This window comes from Hemibagrus wyckioides, linkage group LG16 (genome assembly GCF_019097595.1).
Source record: "Hemibagrus wyckioides isolate EC202008001 linkage group LG16, SWU_Hwy_1.0, whole genome shotgun sequence".
Classification (NCBI taxonomy): domain Eukaryota; kingdom Metazoa; phylum Chordata; class Actinopteri; order Siluriformes; family Bagridae; genus Hemibagrus; species Hemibagrus wyckioides.
In genome coordinates this window covers 12,508,480-12,533,456 of record NC_080725.1, presented here as the reverse complement: position 1 = coordinate 12,533,456, position 24,977 = coordinate 12,508,480, and the positions used below count along the sequence as shown (strand labels likewise).

At 42.8% G+C, this 24,977-nt stretch overlaps 1 protein-coding gene across 5 annotated transcripts in view; it reads left to right on the top strand.

Moving 5' to 3' along the window:
• Nucleotides 1-24,977, top strand: part of msi2a (musashi RNA-binding protein 2a) — a 219,237-nt gene that overhangs the window by 138,919 nt on the left and 55,341 nt on the right. The window lies entirely within an intron of this gene.

Genomic DNA, 24,977 nt, shown 5'->3' with positions numbered 1-24,977 from the left:
GTATTTGCGCTTAGAGTGGCACATCCCCGGTGAAAAGTCCCAGAAAACATCGGCCTGAGAGCGATCGCACGCATGCATGCACACATTGTACGTACACGCTTCCCACTCTTTGTGTTTCCTTTGTGTTCAATCAAAATGCTAATGGCACAGTTATGATTGTGGCTCTCGTTGATAAGAGGAGAATGATAGCGTCTCGGATACGGGCAGCGCGCGGCGGCGAACGCCTCACTCCGCAATTCAATTATTTCTAATTACAATGGCGGTAATAAAAGAGAACAAATTGCTTAATGATGACTGTTTCTCCGGCAACAGCGCATGCCGACGCACACACTCTCTGGCTTCCTTGTGACTTTTAGCTGTAATTAGAGCCATCCCTGTTTTTTTGTTTTTTTTCTGGCCTCTGGATTTGTTTGTTTATGCCCCCGCTTGGAAGTGGGAGCAATCCTTACACTTTCCACATGCTCTTACATGTATGGCTTGTCTCCCATGGGCCTTTATGGTTTCAGTGTCTCTCTCGGTGTGTGTGCACACGCGTGTGCGCTGCCCCTGTGTCTGAGTGTTTGTGGGTGTAATTGCTCCAGGATTGTCTGCAAGTGAAGTGCAGGGGGAAAAGGCGTCTGTCTTCCAATTTGTCAAGGTTTCTTTTCCACGGTGCTCCAGCGTTCTGTGGGTGGAGGGGGAATTAATAGGCTGTGTTTTATTTTCAATGTGTCAGTCTTCCTGGCCACTTCTCCAGCTTATTAACCCGTCCTGGCTGATAGCTAGCCGAAAATGCTTACTATGCACAGCGTGTATACACTCCTTCATATGCTAGGAGGAGGAATCTGGTCCTCTTATTGATGGATACGCGTCTGTTAGGGGCATAGAGCTACACCAATGTGACAGGATGATGAATCAATCTTTCTCTCTCTCTCTCTCTCTCTCTCTCTCGCTCTCTCTCTCTCGCTCTCTCACACACGTAGTAGAACACTTTAACTATAGTAAATATACAGAAAGAGATTGCTGTATCTCTGTATTTTTTAAATAAAGTAAAAGGCAGCCACTGACTAAGATGTTATTTTTCTCTTGGATCCTGGCAAACCCCTGGTACTGTATGATTAGTTGCTGTGAGCAAATGTCAAAAATATATCACTTTTTCATGGATGACTTATCAGATTTCCATGCTACACAAATTAGCCATCATGACATTTAGGATCGAGAGCTTCGTATCAGACCGCACACTTGCAAGATGCGACGTCTGAGTAAGCATGCAAGCAAGTTCTCAGCTGCCTGTTACAGCAAGTATCAAATGAAGATGGTCAAAGTTATTAAAAGTACAGATGAAACTTGCAATTTCAGACAACCCACTGACAAATCTGTCAATATAATGCCGTCAAGCTCATCCATTGCTAATAACTGTTACTCCCAAGCACAGGACATTCCAGATAAAACACTTATATCGCCGTAGCAACCACCTCTTCCTTCTGTGTTCTGTCCTTGTCTCAGTCATAAGTAAATCAAGTTCACTTTGATGTCGTATTCAGTCCTGGTTTGTGTTGTCCATCAAGGAGCATGTTGTTGTTGTTATGTCACACTTGTGTGTAAGTGTTGAAGAAAACCTTGCAGCAATGCATCAAAGTGGTTGAATGTCTGGGGCTGCAATTGTTCATACTCACCGTTGGAAAAGTTCACCACCACCACCACCCCCATTTCCTACACCTGCACAGTTCAATTCAGTTGCCTCAGTTTGTGAGTGCTACAGTTTGCACAGCTACTGTGTGTGTGTGTGTGTGTGTGTGTGTGTGTGTGTGTGCGGGCGTGCAAGTGTGTTTGTGTGGTTGGGAGGCTGCACCTCACTGGCAGCAGCTTGAGTGAATGGAACAGAGGTGTGACATTGCGTTAATGTGTTTTTCCTTTAAACGCTGTTCTATCGAGTGCCAGAGCAGCAGGTTAATGAGAACTCACCTCCCCAATGACACGGGGGTGGTATGGGTGGGGGTGGACGTAGTTCAGGGGATAGGAGAGAGAGAGAGAGAGAGAGAGAGAGATGAGAAATAACAGGAGATGAGAAAGCCATGGAGAGGGGAAGCAAATGATAGGCAGAGATCATGAGAAAGTGAGGGAGAAAAGGTGGCAGATGAAAACGCTAAGGCTGCTCTTTACAGTTAAAGATGATGAAGGTGAAGAGCAGTGCTTGTCCTGTTCAGGAGATGATGGACATTATAGAAGCATCTAAGGAATGATCCAAGGAATACTATTTCACTTTTCCCCATTTCCTACTGCTATTGAATTTCTAACATTCCATGAATTCTCTAATTCCTTATTCTACCCCATTCCCATCCTGTCTCAGTTACTTTTCTTCTCCAATATCTCTTGCTACCTAATCTCAAATGATCGTCTTTATCTTCAACCTGCTGTTGCCTGTTGATGGTCCCAATTCCCATCCAAGAAAATTGTTCCAAATTCCTGTGACCAGACCATTTCATACCCCAATTCCCATTCTTCATCAATCTTCACCTTTCCCAGATTCCTGCTTTTCAATTCCTAATATCTTTGAATTCCCCATAGTCCTACTGATCCCCAGTTGCCACTGTTCTTCATATTCAGTCATATTTCAAATCTAATTATTTTACAATTTTCATCATTTTTTAAATACCCACATCCCCTCCTTAATCCCACTGTTCCCTAATTCCTCTTTTCCTCTAATTCCATCTTTCTCCAGTTTCTGTTGTTTCCTGATTCTAACCAGTCCTCCCAGTACTCATTTTTCCCAGTTCCTGTTGCTCGTCAGTTGTTCTTGTTCTTCTTTTTTTTGTCCATTCATTTCTACCACTTTCTTCCCATAAATCCCAATATTCTAAGAACCGTATGCAAGCATGAACGTCTAACAAAGAATCCAGAGGAACTATGTCCTTAAAGTTATTGTCCATCTCCCACTTGCACTTTTTCCACTTGTTTGAAGGAAAGAGCGGAAAGGTGAGGGAAGCTATTCATGTACCTGAGCAGGGCTTTTTTTTCTTTCTATTCTCTCTCTCTCTCTCTCTCTCTCTCTCTCCCTCTCTCTCTCTCTCTCTCTCTCTCTCTCTCTTTCTCCCCTGCACTGCACTGCCATTTCAGCCCTTTCTCTATGACGGATAAGCTCCAGGGGGAGGTGAGAGGAGAAAATGGCTTCTTTCAGCCTTCAGATTTCATTTCAGTCCTTTTTATCTCTAGAGGACAATGTCAGCCGAAGGCCTTATCGGAGCGGGCCCGAGGCCCCTACGCTGTCCACTCTCCACACACACATACACACACACACTCGCACTCAGCACAAAGGCCTGTGGCATATATTTATGTCCACTGGAGAAGGTGGGCCGACTCGAGACCAGCCTATTGTGTGGTTGACATGGAGGGCTGAGCTCACAATGGAAAAATGAATCCGGCTCACACACAAGCACTTGCACTGTCCCTCTCTCTCACACACACACACTCTCTCCCTTTGTGTGTGGAGTTCTCATGTGTACCATAGGTGTGTACCAACTCTTTTTGACCTCCCCAATTTTTCAGACTACCTTTGTGGCTCATAAATAGTTTACACAAACTCTGTCCTCACACACACAAACACACAGGTCGTTTGGCTGATAGATGGCTGATGGAGAGCTGCCAGAGTGGGTTCGGCTGGAGGTGGGAGTGAACACTATGTTGTTAGACTTTGGAGACGCTGCCTTGCAGCTTCAGGGTCCGCAGTTCAATCCAGAGTTCATGTCACTGTCTGTGTGGAGTTCAGCATGTTCTCTTCATATCCATGTGGGTTTCCTCCCACTGTCCAAAAACATACCAGTAGGTGGACAAGCAGTAGAAACTCACTTCTAGGGCTAGCAATAGATTGGCTTCAAATCCAGGGTGTATTCCAGTCTCACACCCAGAGTTCCCAGGATAGGCTCTGGATCCAGCACTACCCTAACCAGGATTACCACCTTAATCAGAGATTACAGAAGATGTGTGGTAGGTGGCTTTTAGAGAAGCCTAAAGTTCTATAAGAAAGCACAAATTCTGTGGAATGTATAATACACTGAAAAATAATGAACAGATCAACACCGACATTTTGTTGAAATGGTTGATTCAGCAAAGTTTCAATCTACAAAATATTCTGTAAATGTTCATTCCAAAGATTTAAAACATCTTTGGTGTACAATGTTTGTTCTACACGAAATTTTGTTCCAGTATTACCGCCCCAATTTTTTAAAAAATGAAACTACCTACAGAAAGTAGCACAGAGTGCAAGTATTTGACCACAAGCACAGCTGCCTCCATATTATTACCGTTAGTGTTTAGCCACACAGTGAAGGTCTGTTCATTTTGAGAGATGACATCATCACCTGAAGCGCTGGACGTGGGTAAAGTTACATATGTATTTAAGAAAAGACTTTTGAATGAGACCTGCACTCTTTCCCTCAGAGCTCCAGTTCAACGCTGCAAAAACAAGCTTCAAACATCAGTCATGTCCACTGTGTATGGATCGGTAGATTTACAAGATCTGATTTGAGGAATAAAAGACGATGCACATGATGCACTTTGCCGGTTTGCAGATGAAATGCTGCATTAGCATTAGGAGCATCGTTCCAATCTATTCCACTTATCGCTTGTTAATTTAACTGGAGTGAATTGTATTGAATCAGTATTGAGCCGAAGCAAATCGAATTGTTTAACGATGTTTTTAAGATGTTCCGTATCGAGTCTCACCGCTCCTCGGCCATGTGAGGTCTTTTCAATAAGCGGGGTGGAACGTGATATAACTTTTACTTTGATACTTTGATATTGTAAAACAAGGATAAAATGTCAGGTAATTGGCAGTATTTGAAAATGAGATATCAGAATGTGACTAGTTGGGAGTGATGTGTAAAACAGAAAGAAAGAAAGAGAGAAAAAGGCATAAAGATTATAATCCAGCTGTCTGGTTGTCGCCATTAATAGAGGACTCCTTTTCTCCATCTCTGTCTGTTTTTTTTTTCTTTCTCGTTCTTTCTCTCTCAGTAATCACGCTTTTAGTGCTCGCGAAATTGTCTTCATTGTTTCCGAGCGGAGCTTCTTTCACTCTGTCACTTTCAATCAGCGACAATATAAAGGCTTTGACTGTCAGCTGCATCCCACAAGCCCCTGTTTCCATACAGGGAGACGAGCCGGAGCCTGCGCTAACGCTACGCCGCTTAGCTCTCGCACAGACTAACGACTCAGTCAGAGCATACGAGAGGCCACGTGTTTTACCCGAGTTGAATAGCGAGAGGAGAAATATTTAAGGAATCGAGAACATGCAGAAGCGCAGGAGAAAACAAACGGAAAGTTCTGCGGAGATGTTTTGTACTCGGATTCCTAAAATGTCACCTTAATGTGATTTAAGGTTTCAGCTGTTCAGTGTCTCACAGGCTGGGGTTTGCGTTCACGGTGTACACAAGAAACCAATATACAGTTTTATGAAATACCTTAGTGTTGATTTAATATCACACTCGTCTATAAATCACAATTTATATCAGCGAATGTATTAGGGTTGCTCTATCAGAGAGGCTGCAGCTCATTTGAGGCTGAATTTTTTTGTTCACGTCGATGCTTTATAAGCCTGAGTGATCGATGGGGAGATGTGTCAGATCAGACATGCCCTGCTAGGTGTGTGTGTGTGTTCCCGTTGAAGAAGTGATGCTCACAAGGCAACACAGATATGGATTTACTTTTACACCAAATGCCACAGATGTGATTTTGCCAGTGTTCTTTAAAAGGAGCAGATGTTCTGCTGTCTTCCACAAACGATATGACGTAATTACAGATTAAACAGACGTCATGTGGAGGTTTGGTCTGTGCACATGGCAGCTCGATGACCAAGCATTAATACAGTCTTTTTTTAAAGCTTATATAGACTGCAGTGCATTGTGGGTGATGGTGAGCGTCTGCCTCTCCACCCAACAGATTTCTACCTTCTACCTGTGGCGGTGTGCCAGCTGTGGTGGGCTTTATTTTTCACACACATTTAAGAGTCACTGAAGGAAGACAGCGTTAAAGACGTGATGAAAGAAGAAAGCGTTAATCCTGTTAGCGGTTGTTTGCTTTCGGGTTATCCGCTGTTGAATGACTGGCTGCTTCAGACACGCTCCTTTAGCATCGAGGAATATCCACACACTCGGTGTTATAATAATAATTATAATCTTTATTTGTTTTGAGATCCTCTTCAGATCTCAGGGAATTCCTATGAATCATGATAAGTCTGTTGAGCGAAATAAGACGGAATCTGGTTTTGGAGTGTATGATTTCAGTGGCCTTGTAAGATTATTACTCGAGATGCAGACTGTTTGATAACGTGTGCTCCGTGTCAGATTATATATACGATGAAGATCCTCTAAGGATAGACCAAAGAAAAACTACCATTTTTAATTCGGTATAAACGAGCATCTTTAGAACCCAACCTATATCGATGTATAGAACCTCTGTTCCACAGTGTCATGTCAGGAGTTCAAATTAAATAAATATAACAATAAACATGATCTATTGTATGTGTGTTTAAAAAAAAAAAACGTTCACAAGGCACGTCAGAGTAACCAATAAAGTACTAAGAGAATATTAACTAATAAATAAAAAGAATAAAAGCGCAATAACATCCACTGCTAAAAGGAGCGGCTGGTTAAAGCCGTATTTCACATGTTTTACTCACTTTAGTTGGGCTTTAAGCTCTTGCTGGAGGAGCAGAGGTCATCTCCAACATCTCTCAAGCCTCTTCAAAACCTGATTGTGTATCTGCTCTGTTTTTGCAGTGCTGGGAAGTTTAAAAATATATATTGTAAGATAACTCTACAGCAGGAAAATATGAGCGTTCGGGGCCCGAGGAACGAAAAACCTTCAGCTAGGATGGTGGAAATAATGCTGTTTTATGATCTGCATGATCGAGATGGAGCATAACTAACACACGGTTTCACTACGGCGAGACAATTAGGGCAAAAAAAATTTGTGTGATCAGGTCTGCACAACAGCACTAAAGAGATTTAAGCGCACACACGTGTCTCACTCTGGGGTATATCACAGTTCTGCCAGAGGCAATTTGAACTCCATGTAAATTTGTAATAGAGCCCCTGGGTCGGCCAGATAAGTGAATAATCCCATCTAGTTGACAAAAACATGTATGTATTTCCCAATAGCAGGAATACAGAGTGTGTCACAGACTTTAGAGAACTGTGTACAGTAGTGATGTGGTACTTAAAGTAAAACGCTCCACCAGCACAGCAAATAGCTGTGACGTGTTTAGTAATTGTGGTACTAATTCGTTGGTTGGTGCTGAGAGGTTGGCGGTTGCCCGTCATGCTTATTTTACATTGTTAGCACCGTAACAATGGTGTTTGATAGGAGACAAAAAAATCAACAATCAGGTTTCACTGCTAGCTCCTAAAAACAAATGAGAGCTTTTTCCACTTACTTACCATTTTCAAGCGGCGTTCAGCATGTTATTTGGATAAAACGTGTAAAAAGTATACAGATGAGGAGGTGAGAGAGCTGGACAGACTAAAGGAATTAAGCACCGATGCATTGCTCTTTTTTAGAAACCGAGGAAGCGATGGCTGAATCCCACCGCAATACTATCAGCACGGCATTGTGGGTAACACGCTCATCATCAGAGTAAAAACAGAGCAACACGTCCATGACAGATGTTTAAACATTAAAAAAAAAAACTTTGCTCAGAATTGCATCAGAAAATAAATCTTTGAGATCACATGTTAATGATTGATTAATATGCAGGTCATTCATGGGTTTTTCCTTTAAATCTAAGAAATTCATCTTTAACTTTATCAAAGGAAGGACTTAGAGCTTACCTGCAGTACTGTGATCTGACCATGTGGGTGGAGTTTGTTGGATTTGGGTTTATTTACAAAGCAATACTTAGTCATCAGTCTGTAGTTATCTTGTTGAGGAGTTTATTGAAAAATGGCACCGGTACACTTTGTTTGATGAGTCAGAAACATCACTCTGCATTTTCACGTCTCATTTCTATTCCTGTTCCTTATTTACTCACTCCTTCATCTGACTTTCTCTCTCTTTACTGACAGTGTGGGAGAAAGCGAAGGGTCAGACAGCAGCACATCACATCACGCTCTCGTCCCTCTCAACACCTCTCCGCCGCAATATTTAACGCCGCTAATTATACGGGTTTGTAATTTACGTGCCCTTCCCTCGCAAGCCTTAATTATTCACATGGAATGAGTGTGTATCAGTGTGAATGAGGGCAGTTTTTTCCAGCTTTTCTGTAATTAGCTCCTGATACTCGGTGTCACAAGCTCAAAAGCACCAATTTAGCCGCTTAAAGCGACAACGTAGCCTCGTCCGGCCGACTGCTGCTGAGTGTTTTGAAGAGGCACGTGGTTGTCAGGGTGTGTGGTTTTTAAGCACAGAGTAATGGCCTTGTTATGAAGTGGCTCCAGAAAAGTACAAAGTGAGGTGCATTAAGTCTGGGAGACAGCAGTGCTTGTAGTAGAGTTAGCTTCCCTATTTCTGTATTCTAAAAGCTGTCATCACACACAGGGAGATATGAGTGATGGAGTGATGTATCTCATGCTGATTATGTGTTAAAAGCCAAAATCCTGTGTGCTTTGGGGTAAAAAAGGTGGCAGAATAGATGTTCAGTAGAGTTCAGAGATGCTCCTCTGGCTAAGAACAGTGATGTCCTCATCTCAGAATCAGAGGGCAGGAGAATTTTTTCGTGCGTGTGTGCGTGTGTGTGCATGTGTGGTATCATTAGCATTTTGCCTGCTTGCTCTTTGCACCTTTTATTGGTCCTTATGTAAGAAATGAATCACTTAATCACGACAGGGTGAGCTCTTATATGAAAAATAATCTCAAATTCCAGCATCTCCAAACGTATTTATTTCCTCTAATACCACAGCAATTTGTCAAACATGCATTTGTTAACGGATGACACATACAGTGTGTATAGAATAGGATTAATGTTTTGGAACGTCTGCGAAACAAGTTCTCAGCTGTTATAGCAGTTATGTACCGTCACCTCCTCACCAGTCTCGAAGTAAATCAAAATAAAAACGCAGCTTGTCACGTTAACCACAAAGCCCGAATCGTCAGCTTCATCACTTCACAGTTACAAAGCACTGATGCTGGAGACTCCTTCCATAAACGTTAAACACTTTTAAGACAGAAAACTTAACACTTATGTTTAGTATATATTTATATGTACTTATAAGTACATACTTATGTGTAGTATGTATAGTTTAGCTTTATCTCTATGTTATAGCTCTATGTATGTCTGCGTCACTGTACTTTGTCTCTGTTATGTGTAGCACCTTTGGTCTAGGAGGAACATTGTTTCATCTCATTGTGTACTGCGTCAGCTATATATGGTTGAAGTGACAATAAAGCCACTTTGACTTTGACACTGTCCATGATTAAACCCTTTTTTTAAAATTTTTTTTAAAAATTAAGAGCATCAGATATGATAATGTATTTTTTTAATCTAGCCTAATAGGGACAATATATTCATAGAAAAAAACAGGTTAATAAATAATTAAAAAAAAAAAAGTAAATAAATAATAATTCAGCATAAGTTTGTCCAAAAACAGGTAAAAATATTTATAGTATTTATTATTTATAATATATTTATATATATATATATATATATATATATATATATATATATATATATATATATATATATGTCCAATAAGATTTCCGGTAAAAAATGTTAAAATAAACACGTTTATTGACTTGAAGCCAGATCTACATTCTGACCAATCAGCTTTAAGAACTGGAGCGTGTAGGAAAGTGTAACTTTTTTTGTTTCGTTATTTGTTTCTTTCTTTCACCGGGAATTCTTCCCTGTTTTAATGATAAGTGAGTTTTGTCAGTTTGACAGACGTTCTGGAGAAACACGCTGCATCCATGCCGAACACAACACATTCTCCATGTAGTGCTGAAGGTGAGAACTGGAGCTGACCATTTGATCCGCTCACCTCGCTGACATTTTAAAGCTGCCGATTTGCTGACGCTCGACGGCGGCACTGCGACTTAAAGTACAGCGAGAGGAACTCTGTGTCTCCTCCATTTCTTTCTCTCTTTTTTTTTTTCCTCTTTCCAACTGCTTTTAACCTCCTTTGCTCAAAATTGCAGCCATCATCATAACAGAGGTAGAAGATTCCTCCAGAGCTCAGAGGAACGCACGGTGCTCAAGCGTGTCTCTCGAGCCATTGCCAGACGATCATCTGATTAATCACCATCATTTGGTCAAAAATAATTTCACTATTTTAACCTTACTTAACCCTGAAATGAGAACGCTCCACTCTGAAGCAGTGAGTTTCCATTAACTTCTTATTTTTTGAAGGTTTTCTCGATTTTAATTTCTTTTCTCAAGTATGTAATTGCATGTCTTTGTGTGTCCGTTTGTATGTGTGCGTTTTCTGTCTGCATGCATGTGCACCCAAATATGTCCATCTTTGTGTAGTTGTGTGTGTTTGTGTGTCCCTGAATGTGTTGTGTGTGTTTATATGTATCTGATTGTGGGGGTCTTTTTTGTGTGTGTGTGTGTTCAGTTCTGTTTGATTGTGTTTTTGTGTGTGTCTGTGTGAGTATCTGTCCTGTATGTGTCAGTGTGTCTTTGTGTGTTTTTCTGTGCGAATTTTAGTGTCTTTGTGTGTCCTTGTGTGTGTTTCTGTGTGTGTAAAACTGGGGCCATTTAGACAAATGGAAAATCACACCCATGCAGACTTGTCAGGAGTCCAGAAACGAACACACACATGCATGGACACACACACACACACATGCACACACAGAGGTGTGACTGGCTGTGTTGAGACCACCTGTGGGGCCTGATGGAGCGGTGTCCATGGCGACCAGGCTGTCTGATTGGTAGAGCACTTCAAAGAGTCACATGCTCTTTTTTTCCTCTACCTTTTTCCATCTTGAAGTGTGTATGTGTGTTTACGTGTGTGTGTGTGTGTGTGTGTGTGTGTGTGTGGCCTCCACAGGAGGCCACAGGAGGTGTGGCCTGTGTCCCTGTCAGTCTCAGTGATGGAGACATGGCACCTGAAGGAGGTGTGGCTTATTCGCCCGTCAGTTTGATTGAAGGAGGCGTGGCTTCTCACTCTGTCAGTCCCAGGAAATTGAAGCTGTTGCACAATATTGATTCACACTATAAAACATCATGTTGCATGAATAAAGTGCTTCAGGTGCTTTATCAATTTTATCAGATTGTTGAAGAGAAAAGAAAAATCCATTCCCTTAGTTTCGGGGTTTTTAAAGCTGCACTTCCTCCGAGAAAACAAACTTGTGAAGGTCAGCAGTTCAGATAAATCCAGGTATCGTTTCCCCTCCCCCGCTGCTCCGCCTTTTCACCAGATCGTCCCAGAACTTCGCCGTAATTTCTCGCACGAAAAGCATCTGAAAAGCACTGAAACTGGGCTGCTTTTACTGTATCCATTAGACAAATGTCTTGGAAACTCGCCGATGTGATTAAGAATAGGAAATTGCACCTGGGCAATTATTTCTGAAAATTTCAACTCTTAATGACCACAAAAACCTATTTAATGAGCTGAACAGTTCGAGTGAATAGAAGGTTAAAGCTGCTGTCCCTTTACACCAAATGCAGCTTGAACCGAGACGAGGTCACAGTGCTACATTTGTTTTGTTGGTTTTATGCTAAAGCTTTGAGGCTAATGAGTAATGAACGGTTGTCAAAACCAAGAATTATGAGCACCAAAACCACATGAAGATCATTGGCGATGTCGCGCAGACTTTCTGATGTGGTTTAGGAAGCCAGGCAGACTCACTGTCATCTATAAACAAGAACTAAACCCGCTGAAGGACATAATATTTTAGTAAAGCTAAAAATGATAATACTCTATTTACTAGAAATCCAATTTTGTAATTTAAAAATGTGGCATAGAAGCAGATATTTTTTTACAAATTTTGGGCAAAACAGACATCCATTCCTGTTGTCCCCATTATCATTTAATGATTTTTGAGGTAAGGGGATATTTTGCTTTGTAGCAGTAGTAATGCGGAATATCAGCCTCCTAAACCTGCGGGTTTGATTGACATGGCCAGTGGACTAGCAGATCACCAGTTCACAGCATATTGTTCAGTAGACTTGATGGAAGAGGTTGGTCCATATGTGTGTGCACATGGCAGTTATCTTTCCGTCCAGCTTCCATCAGACGGAGGTGTACTGTAGTGCTGAAAGTGAGAAATGCAGCTGCCCGTTTGATCCGCTCACACCGCTGACATTTAAAGCTGCCGATCTGCTGAGGCTTGAAGGCAAAACTACATCTCAAAGTAGAGCGAGAGGAAGTCGACTGATTTCACTCCATCGCTCTCTCTTTCTCTCTCTCTCTCTTTCTCTGTCTCTCTCTCTCTCTCGCTCTCTGCTCCCTGTATCCTTGCTGTTTTTCTCAAAATTGTTCCTCATCACAGCACATGCAGAGCAGACGCTGTTCCTGCGATCCTCAGCTGCAGCACTTCATCCACCTCCATAATGCTCAGCGGTGCTCTAACCTGGCCGATATCGCCTCGCCCGTGTTATCAGCACTACTGGGGAGGTCCAGCTCTTACTCTGACCTTCTGTTCTCTTATCTCCTGATTTGGAAAGGTAGAGGTGTGTGTGTGTATGTGTGTGTGTGTGTGTGTGTGTGGGGATAACCTTTCAGATGAATTAAACCAGGTTGAGGCTGGTGGCGGAGACCCCGCTGACACCAAGGCTTCAAAGGCAAGTGGCCCGTAATGGGGTGGGCAGGCAGTGGTGCCCGCTGTGTCATTGATCAGGGCATCTTAAAGGGCAATTAGGAAGCCACAGCACTTCAGGAAAGGCCAGAGACCCGAGAACACACTCTTCACCTAACATTTTTCATGTAGAAAAATGTTTATTATCTTCGGTCTCCTGGCCCCCTCTTTTTTCTTAAGAAGCTAATTCATACCTCTTCCTCTAAAGATCTCTGTATTCTGTTCACTTTTTCTCGGGTTGGCAGTAGTAATGAGGTCAAACACACACCCCAGACTCGCCCGACTTTCCTGTCCAAAAGGATGAATCACCTTTCAGTTTGATGGACACTTTCAGGCTCCATCCAAATACCCTTTTTATCTACCAGCTTGCACACTTCTGCCACCTTCAAAAAACGGTGACGAGTGTCTAAAAGTGGAGGTAAAATGGCTTCAGGTGCAATTGAAGTAAACTATCAGTGTATTCTGTCTCCAGCCCTTGTGTCCTCCCATGTGTGAAGAGTTGCTGTGGAGCATCCACCGTGGTACAGGATTAGCTCCACTCATTTAGAGCCCTGCTCCGGCTCCACAGATGTGGCCTTTGAGATTGAAATGAGCTTTCCTCTGCAAAGAGTGAGTTAAAAGACATTTCTAAAGAGGGAGAACGAACGAGTGAAACATAGAAAGAGAGACGAGAAAAGGAAAGCTTTACTTCGTCTCAGAGTCGGTGTGCATTTCCTCCTTTTTCACTCAGGCTTTGACGAGATAGCATGCCTCGTTTTTTTTTTTTTTTTTTTTTTTCCCGCCAGTGTCGTGATGAAGTCTTCAGGAAAGCAATAATACGAGTGTAACTCATTTACTTGGAGACGACTCCGCGTGCGTCCGTAGTAAGCCGCTGTCAGCTCGCACGTAAACATTTGCATTTATTCATTTGGTGGATGCTTTTATCCAAAGGGATTTATAAAGTGAGGCAGAATACAGTCTCAAAGCTCTTAAAGGACATGACAGCAAGTTTTTACCAAGCACCCCAAAATGTGTGAGAATTTTCGGATGAAGAGAGCCACAATGATGCGCGAGGGTTGGAGTGAGTGCGACTTAAGAGGGCTACAAGTGCTTGAGTACTTGCAAGTGATGACACTGAACCTTCAGGAAACAACTGGAAACCTAAATGCATGAATGACGGTAGAGTCTGTAGCAAGGCTGTTTAACTAACATTCCTTACATACTAACAGCAGTATGGTTGTGTTTCACACGGACGCTTCATGTTTTTCACTCGAGACACTGTGAACTGTTTGTTTATATGTGTGTATGGTTTGCTTTGGTGCATTTTCCTGGAAACACGATAACTTCCACACCCACTAAACCCTTTTTAAGGCTCCGTTTAATTCATGCAAGTTTGCTGAGAGCCGCTTAAGGTCAGTCGTACAAAATAAAAAAAAAGATCATATGCAACTATAGCTATGACTGTAAGCAATACTGAATATCACGTTAGAAGGAGTGTAAGTGTTTCTTGAGTGTGTTTCTTAAATGGATTGTCCCTGGTGTAGGCAATATGAACAACTGGCCTGCATAGTACAATGCACACAGATCATCGCATCTTATTAAAAGATATAAAACATATTCAGTCCTCAAGGTAATTGGTTGTACCTTCTACAAAAGCTATATATATATATATGTTTTGTAAATGAGTCCTCAGTCCTCGTATGTTTTTTTTTTTTTTTTTTTCCAGATCTAACTGCTTATGAGCATGTTGATGAGCACATTGTGCGAGTGTGAGATCTTGACCATGGTTCTTGCTCTTTTCACATCGTTTGGGCTCTCTAGTGAGCAGACGATGAGATGAGAGAGACGCAGCCAGCGAACGAAACGAAATGAACAAAGGAGTAAATAAAGCAGCCACGGTTCGGTGCTGAGCTTTTCAGCGTGGCTAATTCATGTTGGCTGGGGCCCAGGTGCCATGATTAAAGTGTGTGTGAAGAGTGATGGCAGCGGCACTGCCGCAAACATGCTCACGTGGGATCACACAGCCAATTAAGCTGCACTTAAAAGATAAAATGAAACCTGGATGCTTTGAACATGCACGCAGATGACCCTGCTTTAAAGAGGGAGAGAGAGAGAGAGAGAGAGTGTATGTGTGTGTGTGTGTTTTTGATTTAAAGGCTGGTCAAAGGCCTTTTCACTCTTAATTATGTGTAAACAGTAATCACACATGTTCCTTTAGTGCTCATTTCAGTGTATTTCTCCAGTGTGTCCTGAACCACTCTTGTTCCCCACAGTGCATCAGGGCTGGAAGCGTTTAACGTTGTTGTTACTGCCGTCTGTAGCTGTGGCTATCCACAAGCGTTCCTCTTGCACACCAGCATTCCTTGCCTTCAATTATGATCTGTGTGAAAATAAAGGAAGCAGTCGGGCTTACAAGTGTTTTGGCTCGCTCATTAAGCGCCATCTTCTAGAAGCGTAGACGCCACGGCTGCAAAGTGCCAACATCAATGTTCTTCATTATGGGCGAATTGATCCGGTACCTCGCTTTTAAAACACTGCCCGCAAGCACACTCGTAAATAGGAGAGTGCCTAATTAAGCTTAATCAATGCTTCTTTATGGCCTGGGCGCGTGCGCTTCGATCCGTTAACCAGCTGGTCCTCTGCACTCACTCTGCGCTGTTGCGCTCCTCAGGGTTTTCACTGGCGGAGGTTTTACACCAGCATTGCTGAAATCCTAATGCAATTATAGAATGGATGGGAGATGGAGAGAACTAGAGGATGGATCGTTTCTTTTAATTACAGAATACAACGCATGTTCAGTTTTTATGTCATATATCGTTTGATCACAGTTTATATTTATTATCTCCTTAAAAATTACAGAGACTAAACTTCTGGATAGTAGAAAGTTTGTGATGCCAATTTGGGTGGTGTATTAAATATCCAGCAGTGCTTGATTTAAAAAAAACAATAATAATCCTGGAGAAACTGGATGTTGCCTGATATTCTCCAATTAGCACCTCTGCTAAGACGCATAAGAGAGTCAGGATTGTTTCATGCAAAACTACTGAATGACAGATTTAGCAGAATGGGCATTACTCACCAGGTTAGAGTTCACCAGCCCTTCAGACTTCTGATAGCTGAGGGGACAGGTTAGGACTGTCCACTTTACCTGGAAAGCGTAAAAATTCATCCAGAGTGCATACAGTGCTGTCTGAAGTGGGTTTTGTTTGTTTGTTTTGAGATTTTTTGTAATGTCTGTTCACCGTCATTTTTCTAATCATGTCTGTCAGCTCTGGTCCAGCATCTGGTCAGGGGGATGAAATGTTTCTGGAAAACACCAGAACAGCAGGAGCAGTGTACTTTTCTTCGGAAGTGTCAGGGTATATATTGGATAACCGATTATCAGCACATCATGTTCTTTTCCTCTTTCTTTGACTCTCGTTTCATGTTTCTTTCTCCAGCCCCTTTCACGCTGTCCCTTTCTCACCGTGTCTTCTACTGCCCTAATCCAGAGTCCGTGTGTTCCCCTGCCATCCCTCCATCCCACACTCCCATCCAGCTCTCATTTATTATTCATTATCTCCCGTCTAAATCCGAATTTCATCTCAAAATGAAAAATGGTAATTAAGCCGGGATGAGAATGGTATCCGTATCAAGGCTCTTGAGCGGCACAAAAGGTGCATATCTGCCACAGAGCTTTCCCAATTCCAGCTTAGAAACTGAGCCAAGTTCTCCAAGTTCCCCAGGGTGGCCATCCCCACAGGTATTGTCCATTTCAGCCATCAAAACTTATTGAGCTCAAAATCTCCATTGAGCTCTGACCATTTAATAATTCCTGTCAATGTAAGAAAACTTACTATTATATTATATTATATTATATTATATTATATTATATTATATTATATTATATTATATTATATTATATTATATTATAGCTAGATTATAATATCTTATAGTTAATTAAATACTATCTTGTACCTACAGTCACAGGGTCATTTTTATCTTGAATTCTCGTTGAATTCTCGATTCTGATTGGACAGGAGTGTCTGATTCATTTTCTGTAACACAGATCAGACAATACCTTCAATCACAGTCTCTCTTTCTGCTGTCCATCAAAGGAAATGTACCACCATAGGGACCAGTTTGTGTTAATTATCCTCTGCATTTCCTGTCACTTTCTGACCACACAACTGCTGCACGCTGGATATGACAGACAGGGAAAAATCCTTAATCATTCCGGTGTGCTTGGTAAGAGGACCGTTGTCCTGATTCTCTCTCTATATTTGTCTTTGTTCTTCTTTTTTTTTCGGTGACGTCCAAGCTAAACAATAACGGGACACACAGATTTCTGTCAAAGTGGAAGTTTTGAAGCGTTTTTAGTCCATTGTGATTGTGCACAAGATGTCAAACTTAATATGGACCACAGAAGGACCATTGCAGACCAGGACTGACCTGCATGAGAATGGACCAATAACAACGCCTTATTATGGGCCAATTTAAGTGCAGCTAGGACAGCCTTGTAACGGACAGTGGTCACCGCCATTCTGTCTCTCTCTTCCTATATCTCGTGATCAGCAGTAAGGGCATCTATACTGGCTGTGGAAAACAGCATCTGGGAGCGGTGCTTGCTCAAATGAGAAGCGAGTGTGTGTGTGTGACTAAGTAGGACAGAGAAATTGATGGCCCTTCGCTGTTCACTGACCTACATACAGACACAGACAAAATAGTTCTCTCTGCACTCACACCGAGAGACTGTTCTGCCCTCTCTCTCTCTCTCTCTCTCTCTCTGTCTCTCTCTATCACTTACTCATATGCACCCATACATACACAATACGACTTTTACACTGTTTCTCTAAACACACAAATTTTGTTTTAGCTGCACACAAAGCATGTTAGCATAAAGCATAGCTGGAGATTGCTTGAGATCATGCAAGATGCTGATGCATGCACACACACACACACACACACACACACTCATAAACTCTAAATTCACCAGTATAACAGGCACACACTGGAAGCCAGATTCCAGCACCTCTCTCTCTCTCTCTCTCTCTCTCTCTCTCTCTCTTCCCCTTCTTTGTGATGTGTTGTGCACTCGTACGTCCTCTGTTGCGCATGTCTTTGCATGTTAGCAGGAGCGTGAGGAGACAAAGCCGGGATATGTGTTGACAAACAGGTGCGTAGTCAGGAGCGCTCGCACGCACTGCATCTGTTTTACTCGCACGTGAAATACACAGCTATCTCATACTGCCGACGCACACGGTTCGCGAGCTACTAGGTGATGTTAATACGTAACTGTTATATTGTGTAATATTAAAACTTGTAGCTTGCTTTCCTACCAAACGTCCTTCACATGAACAGAGGTGGAAATGTGCATAGTTTGTTTAATTGTTGAAACTGATTGACTCTTTATGTCACTAAAAGTAATTATTAGTAACTATTTCAGCTCTTTGTCATCTTGTTTTTTAACACATTTATTAATAATCCTGGCCTCTGAGTCTGTTTCAGTGAAGGAAGTGTGACCTTCTTGAAGTGTTTATGCAATTCTCCATCCTCTTTTTATTTATTTTTTTTTTTTAATGCCCATTTTCTCCCATCTCCCACCCACCACCCACTAACATGTAATAACTCCTTTTGAATGTCTTGTCATGCATTGGATTGCCTGGGAAGAATGAACACACACACACTCTCTCTCTCTCTCTCTCTCTCTCTCTCTCACTTATTTACAGCATTCTGTTTCTCCTGTAATTGGTGGATCATTTCTGTAAGAAAGGTCCTCGGTGCTGTAAATGTCACTCAGCCCCTGCAAAACAGCGAACCGGTAATCTGAAGTCAGTATGCGGGCAAATGAACTGAGATTTATGTTGAGGAAGCTAAAACACCCTCACACGCACGCACATGCACACACACATACACTCTTCTGCTAGCCTGGTGTTTGTGTGTGATGGTGGCTGACTGATGACTGTCTCTCTAATGCTCTCATCAGCACAGTGGCCTTTGTGTTTCCTGTGTAATTAGGGACAGAGCCGGCCTGATGCGTATGTAATTACATCAGCCTGACTTAGAGGAAAAGACAGAAGCAGAGATGTTGATACTTGTTGCTCTTTCTTCTGGTAGGGAATTTTGTCTTGTTGGAAAGCATTGTGTCTCCATCCCGTAAGTGTGTGTGTGTGTGTAGATGGCATGGATTCCTCCTTGCGCAGTAAATACCACAAACTCGCGTGCACTAATCACAGCCTGGGGAGTTTCAGAGGCTTTTGTTATTTTGAATGGAAATGATTTTGTTCTGTAAGGCAGAGCTATTAGGAGTGCATCTGCTGTGCCCTTACCCTTACCTCCGTGTGTGTGTGTGTGTATGTGTATGCTTTTAGTGATTAGCAAGTCTGCATGCGATCAGTCGAGTGTCTCTCTTATTTAAAGGCAACGAAAGCCCACAGTGCTCACACTCACTGCATATTGACGAGCGCTTTTTCCCACATGTGCTTTTAATTGCTTCAAAAAGAGCAAGAGACTGTTCCTGTTGTGGGTTAAGTCAATAGATCTGACCAGAAGTAATGGTAATGTACTCTCTCTCTCTCTCTCTCTCTCTCTCTCTCTCTCTCTCTCTCTGACACACACACACAACAGAGACAGCTGACTGAGCCCGCCTATTTTCACAAAGCCAGGCTTGCACTCGCATGCTCGTTCATTCATTTATTCATCCGGCAGACGCTTTTTATCCAAAACCACTTACACGTGACACAGAAATTCAGTCCGAGGAAGAAGCAAAAGTTGGAGTGATAATAGACAGGAGTGTTACAAAGCAAGCTGTCAAAATACAAGCCAGCATGTTTACACTAACACTAATCATCCAGTTTGATTTCACCAGCTTAATTCTGAAAGATTTTTCACACCACTTTACAAATAAAATCAAACAAATTAAAGGACTCTCAGACACACTGTAATCAGCATACTGTGATATCTGCTGATTATCAAATTAAACCATTTCTCACACCTACTTTAGCCTTTTAGCACAACACCTGGGTTATTGTGTGTGTGTGTGTGTGCGTGTGCGTGTGTGTTGTAATCGGAACAAAAGTAGCTTTACAGCAATATTGTGTAAATATTGTACATTGTGATTTTACTCAGACCTTCATATCATGATTTGCTTGTGTGTGTGTGTGTGTATTTGGATGCATTTAGGTATCGTTGGCTGAACCATTTTTCCGATTTTAATAAAATAAATTAAAAGCACTGCCCGGTGGTGCTGATGTATCTCGGCTGCTCTTCCTCAAAATTTCACACGCAGCAGTTAATTGGTCTCCTTCCTCTTCTAGTCAGCATTTTTGTGCAAATGGGGCAGTTTGTGCTGTTTGTTCTTCCTTTGTTCACTGCCAGATTAAGATTTTTTTATTATTTTTATTCAGGTACTGTAACTAGTTAAGTTCTGCTTCCTTGGGAACGTTTCTGTTTTGGGTCGGTCTCCTGTTACACGCTCCAGTGCGAGCAGGACAGAGCAGTGCTGTGCTCCCGGTGTCCACTCGGGATCCAGGATCGCACTCCTCGGTGGGCTACGCAGAGGTGTGTCACATGCACACCTCTCTGCAATTGGCTGAGACGAGGGCGGGTGCCAGGTAATAAACTGAAGCTCCGGGGCAGTAGTGGTTCAGTGACACGAAAATGAACCAGAAAGAGTGAGCCAGACAGAGACAGCCAGGGTCAGGGTTCAATCAAGAGAGTGCTTTACCACTGCCGGAGGGGTGGGGAGGGGGCTGCTCTCTCTGGGCTATTTTACCTCTCCTGCTGCCGTTGCTCCTGTTGCTGCCTCAGCGCGTGCTCATTAGCCACCCGGCTTCACCGCAAGGGGGGAAGTAGGGCAGAGATCATTAGCGATTTGGAGGGAGTGATTTGTTTTGTTCTACAAGTTGTTTTGCACAATGTCTTTGTAGTGCGAATGAGGGATTTTTTTTCACTTCCTATTCCCGTTAGTTTTAACATTTAATGTTGCCATTAATCAAATGTGGCACTTTCTCCTGCGTCTGCAAGACGGTAGACCTCCGTCTTGCTGAGGAGTGCCACTTCTGTTGTGCATCCATGGTGTGCAAGCTTGCTTCCGTGTGTGTGTGTGTGTGTGTGTGCGTGTACCTGGTCTCATGTTGCTAGTGAGTGTAGCCTGAGGGCGAATATGTGTGAGTCAGCAGGCTTTGGAATGGGGACATGCTGATGTATGATTTTAGGAGGAGATATGATCAGCAGAGGACACACATTTGCACGACCAAAATAAACACAAGACACCTTGTGCCTTTGTCTTTCCCGGCATTTTTATAGATTTGTGTGTGTATGTGTATGAGAGAGAGAGAGAGAGAGAGAGAGATGGATCATTCAGAATAATGTATTCATATTTGGTGTAGTCTTACAGTGTTCTAATCAGACACAAATTCACTGCTGAAAAAAGTAAATATGTGAGCCGGATTTACAAATAAAACTAGTTAAGATCACCTAGAGTGATGTAGCTGAGGCTGAGGAGCTGTCAGAGCCAGAACTCACGCACCTTGTACCTTTTCTACACTTTCTGGTTAGATTACTGTCTCTGTTCAAAGGCACTTACATAGTGGATGCAGTAAAAATGAATTTTACAGACAAATTGTGTAAAGAAACAGGATAATTCAGACATTTGTTCCACAGCAGTTGAAAAATTCAGTGTCTTCTTTCCGTCCAAAACGTGTTATTTTACAGAAAATACATAAAATATGCCGTCTTTCCTTTCTGTGCACTAGTCACTGTCCACGCCCATGGAGTCGGACCGTAATTTTGGATAAAGTGTGCGTCTGTAGCGTAAATAAAGTGTCTGTCCATGTTAGTTTTTTATTTTTTCTTGCTGTAGCACAGTCTGGACACCTAGTCTGTCCATGTTCTGCCAACTGTCAGCTGTGTTTCTCCGTATTAAAGCACGTGTGTGCTGGTGAGTGTGAATTGTGTGCACACTCCTCACTGGCATCATCCCAGCGGTCTTTGTTATGCACTCTTGTAAATGCTTTGAAAGAAGTGGAAGAGGACATTAGCGCACAGAAGCATTTACGCTCATTTCTAACTCCCCAAAGGAAAGATGTAGCAGTTGAAGCTTTCAGACCGAGGCTGACAGGTTGAGCATTTAACTGTGCTTACTTTCTTACTTTACACTTTCCTTTACACTTCCTCTGTTGACTTGTGGAAATTAGGGTCTCTTTGGAAGTCTCTCAGAGTTTCTTGATTTGCTCTGCCTTAAATACATTAAACTGCTTTTTAAGCAAAGGTCACTTGGCGTTTCATCAATTTAGCATTTAAATGGGCTTTTTTTTGTGTTGCGCCGAGGGGAGAATAGGATTCAAATATTAGAGGCCCTGGCTGAGAAGGAGGGAGAGAGATGTGCCACGGTGTGTGGAGAGACAGGCTGCTAGCGCCCGGCTAATAAGTGAGAGATACAACTCAGTCATCCGCGACGGCTGGCCGACTGGCGCTAACACCTATTATCGGGTGTGCGATTGCAAAATCGGTGTGTTGTCGTAAAAGCCGATTGTTTAAGCTTGAGAGAAAGTTGGAGAGCGTGGAAGAGAAAGCGAAAGGTGTTGCTGCCGCTCCCGAGGGGTGGGAGGGGAAATGGAATGGCCGTTTCTTAATAACACGAGAGAAGCAATAGCGTCTACCATCTGTTGTTCTCAAGGGGGCATGGGGAAGGTATGAGGGAAGGCTCAGCAGATTCAAGGAGTGAAGTGAGGAACCACAGTCGAATGGCCAGTCATTATATGGGGCAAGATGGGTTGAGTTTCAGTAAGAACCCCCACACTGCAAAACTATCCCCCCGTTTTGGTTATTAGCATGTGTGCGTTCCAAGGATAAAAAGGCAGAAAGAACGCAAAGGCATATGTAGTGCATTGTGTGGCTAATTCCCCCGTCAGTTCCAGCAGCAATGCTCACCATCCATAACTGTAACAGAGACGTCAGACTTCATGTTCGCTGGATCCCTTAACATCTGCCATGGCAGGGTTAGTGAGTACGTGTGAGAATACTGCGCTGAAATACTGCATGTACTGCATGTTGGTCTGTTTGGATTTCTGTCTTGTACTTTTCTTTCAGGGGTTATTCTCTCAGCACTGCCCCTCTTGTGTCAGCAGTGGTACTACACTATGGCACTGAACTTGACTGTGTGAGTGACAGTGAGACTCTCTGTGGTGAGGCCAGTTGTGTACTAACCCCTCTCTCTTTGTGTGTCACCCCCCTCATGGGCTTCACCATTGACAGCTCGCTCATGACGACTGATTTGTCAGACATCAGAAGTGGCACTTGCAAGGTCACCCTTACACTTTCTCAGGCATGTTAACCAGTCCACTACTTTCTCCCAAATCCTGCCCTTCCAGAAGCCTCACACACCCTCCAGAAGCGAGACTGTGGTGTGAAAAATATCTCAGTCGACTGCTCTTGTCTGAACCCGCCGTTATGTCACACCTACAAGACCGGAGGTGCATTTCAAAGGAAGCAATTACTTGCAGGAGAGCTGCCGCTACTTTCTGAGCCTCATTGCTCAAATACCTTGCTTATTCCTCTCTGTAGCCCAATTAGTTCTCTTTTCCTTCTCTAAGAAGAGGTGTGCTAAGGTAGTTCCCGGTCAGAGCGAGAGTTTTTATTTCACCGATTACAGCTTCCCTTGCCAGGTCCAATTTCCTTGCTTAGCAGTAAATAATGAGAAGAAAAGACAAAGGGAGGTGGACATCTTGAAGCTGCAAAGAAGAGGTGAAGGGGAAATGTGAGTGAGAAAAATGGGGAGGAATGAGCTCTGGACGTTTTTTCCAGTGTCTGAATCAAACATTACTTCCTTCAAATTAACGTTGCACAAGATGCCCATATGTTTGTGTAAGACGGCGGGAAATAATGATACCGTCCTCACACTATGACGTTGATGGCAGCTTTCTACGGCACCTGTGTGCGTTGTCTCAGCAAAGTGCGACACCCTGTGAAAGCAGGCAGCCCACAACGCAACCTTATGAGCCATTCACAAGCCCATCCCCCTTTCTTCTGGGATGAGAGAATGGTATTAACACACACTACACACACACACTACAAATATTCAACCATTTATTCCATTTGTAGCTTGTTGCTATGTGGCTTTTTCCTATAGAAGAAGGTTTGGGTTTGGGGGGCTTCCAGTCATTGTCCATTATCATCATAGAGTTCAGGACACAAGCACAAATAATCATTTACACATCAGCTGGTTTATGTCCTGCTATATCGGGGAGAAAATGACTGCTCTTTTAGTGTCCCTTTGAGTGCTAACTTGTACTAACTCTAACGTTAAATTCTGGAACGTCACTGGACATTGTCGCAGTGTTGGCAATGGTGGGGGTTTTTCTGCGCTTTGCATTTAGTTCTTAAAGCCCATGTGGTGGCATCCTCATTTATTTGCCCTCTTATCAGCCCTGCTGTCTCTTATCTGCTCTTATCTGCAGTATGTTTGTGTTGCAGAGTCCATAGCCCTCTGTCTTCCCTATCTGCTGAACTTGACCTGTGACCCCACTTATCTCTCCTCCTGGGGCAGTCGAGGTTCATGGGCTAGAGGTTAGCTTGGAGTGTAGATCTTGGCTGTAGTTTCCTTTTTTATTTGTTAGCTCAGATTAGGATTTGACTTGGGGAAAGCCCTGCGGATCGAGCATTTAAAAGGACCTCATTAGTAGGGCCCGTGTGGAGAAACAAGGCATGTTGAAAGTTGGATTGTGTTGTGTGCCAGATCTGTGTTGTCAAATCTCGGCTAACATGCATGATTCAGTAGATATGGTAATGTGAAATACATGATAAAGGAAAACCACTTGTATTATGACATGTATAATGTATTTAATGCAGAGACGCATAAGCATTGCTCGTATGCTGTAATGCACACGCATCCATCTGTCAGCAGAAGCCTGTGCTTAGACTCTCTTTTCATGTGGCTTCCTTTTGTGCGTGTCACTTGTCTCTATAACACAGCTGCTCTTGAATATAGAGATGATGCTCATGATGATGAAGTGTGTGTGTGAGCAGCACTCATGAGCATGTGCGAGTGCAGGTACTACCGAACATTTTCGACCGGAATAAACAGACAGCAAAGCAACGGTTTTCCATTCATCGCAGCTTGTTTTCTTTTGTGTTCCCACAGTAAGCCCCCTCTTAACACTTGGCAATGGCAAGTAATTTCCCCTTTTGAGGCTCAGCCATACAGATAGAAAATTGCCTTTTGTGCATCGCCATCAGAGTCTAATGCAAAAGAGGATCGCAGATGCCTGATGAATTCCGGCAGCTCTTCTTCCTTTTTTGGACCAGCA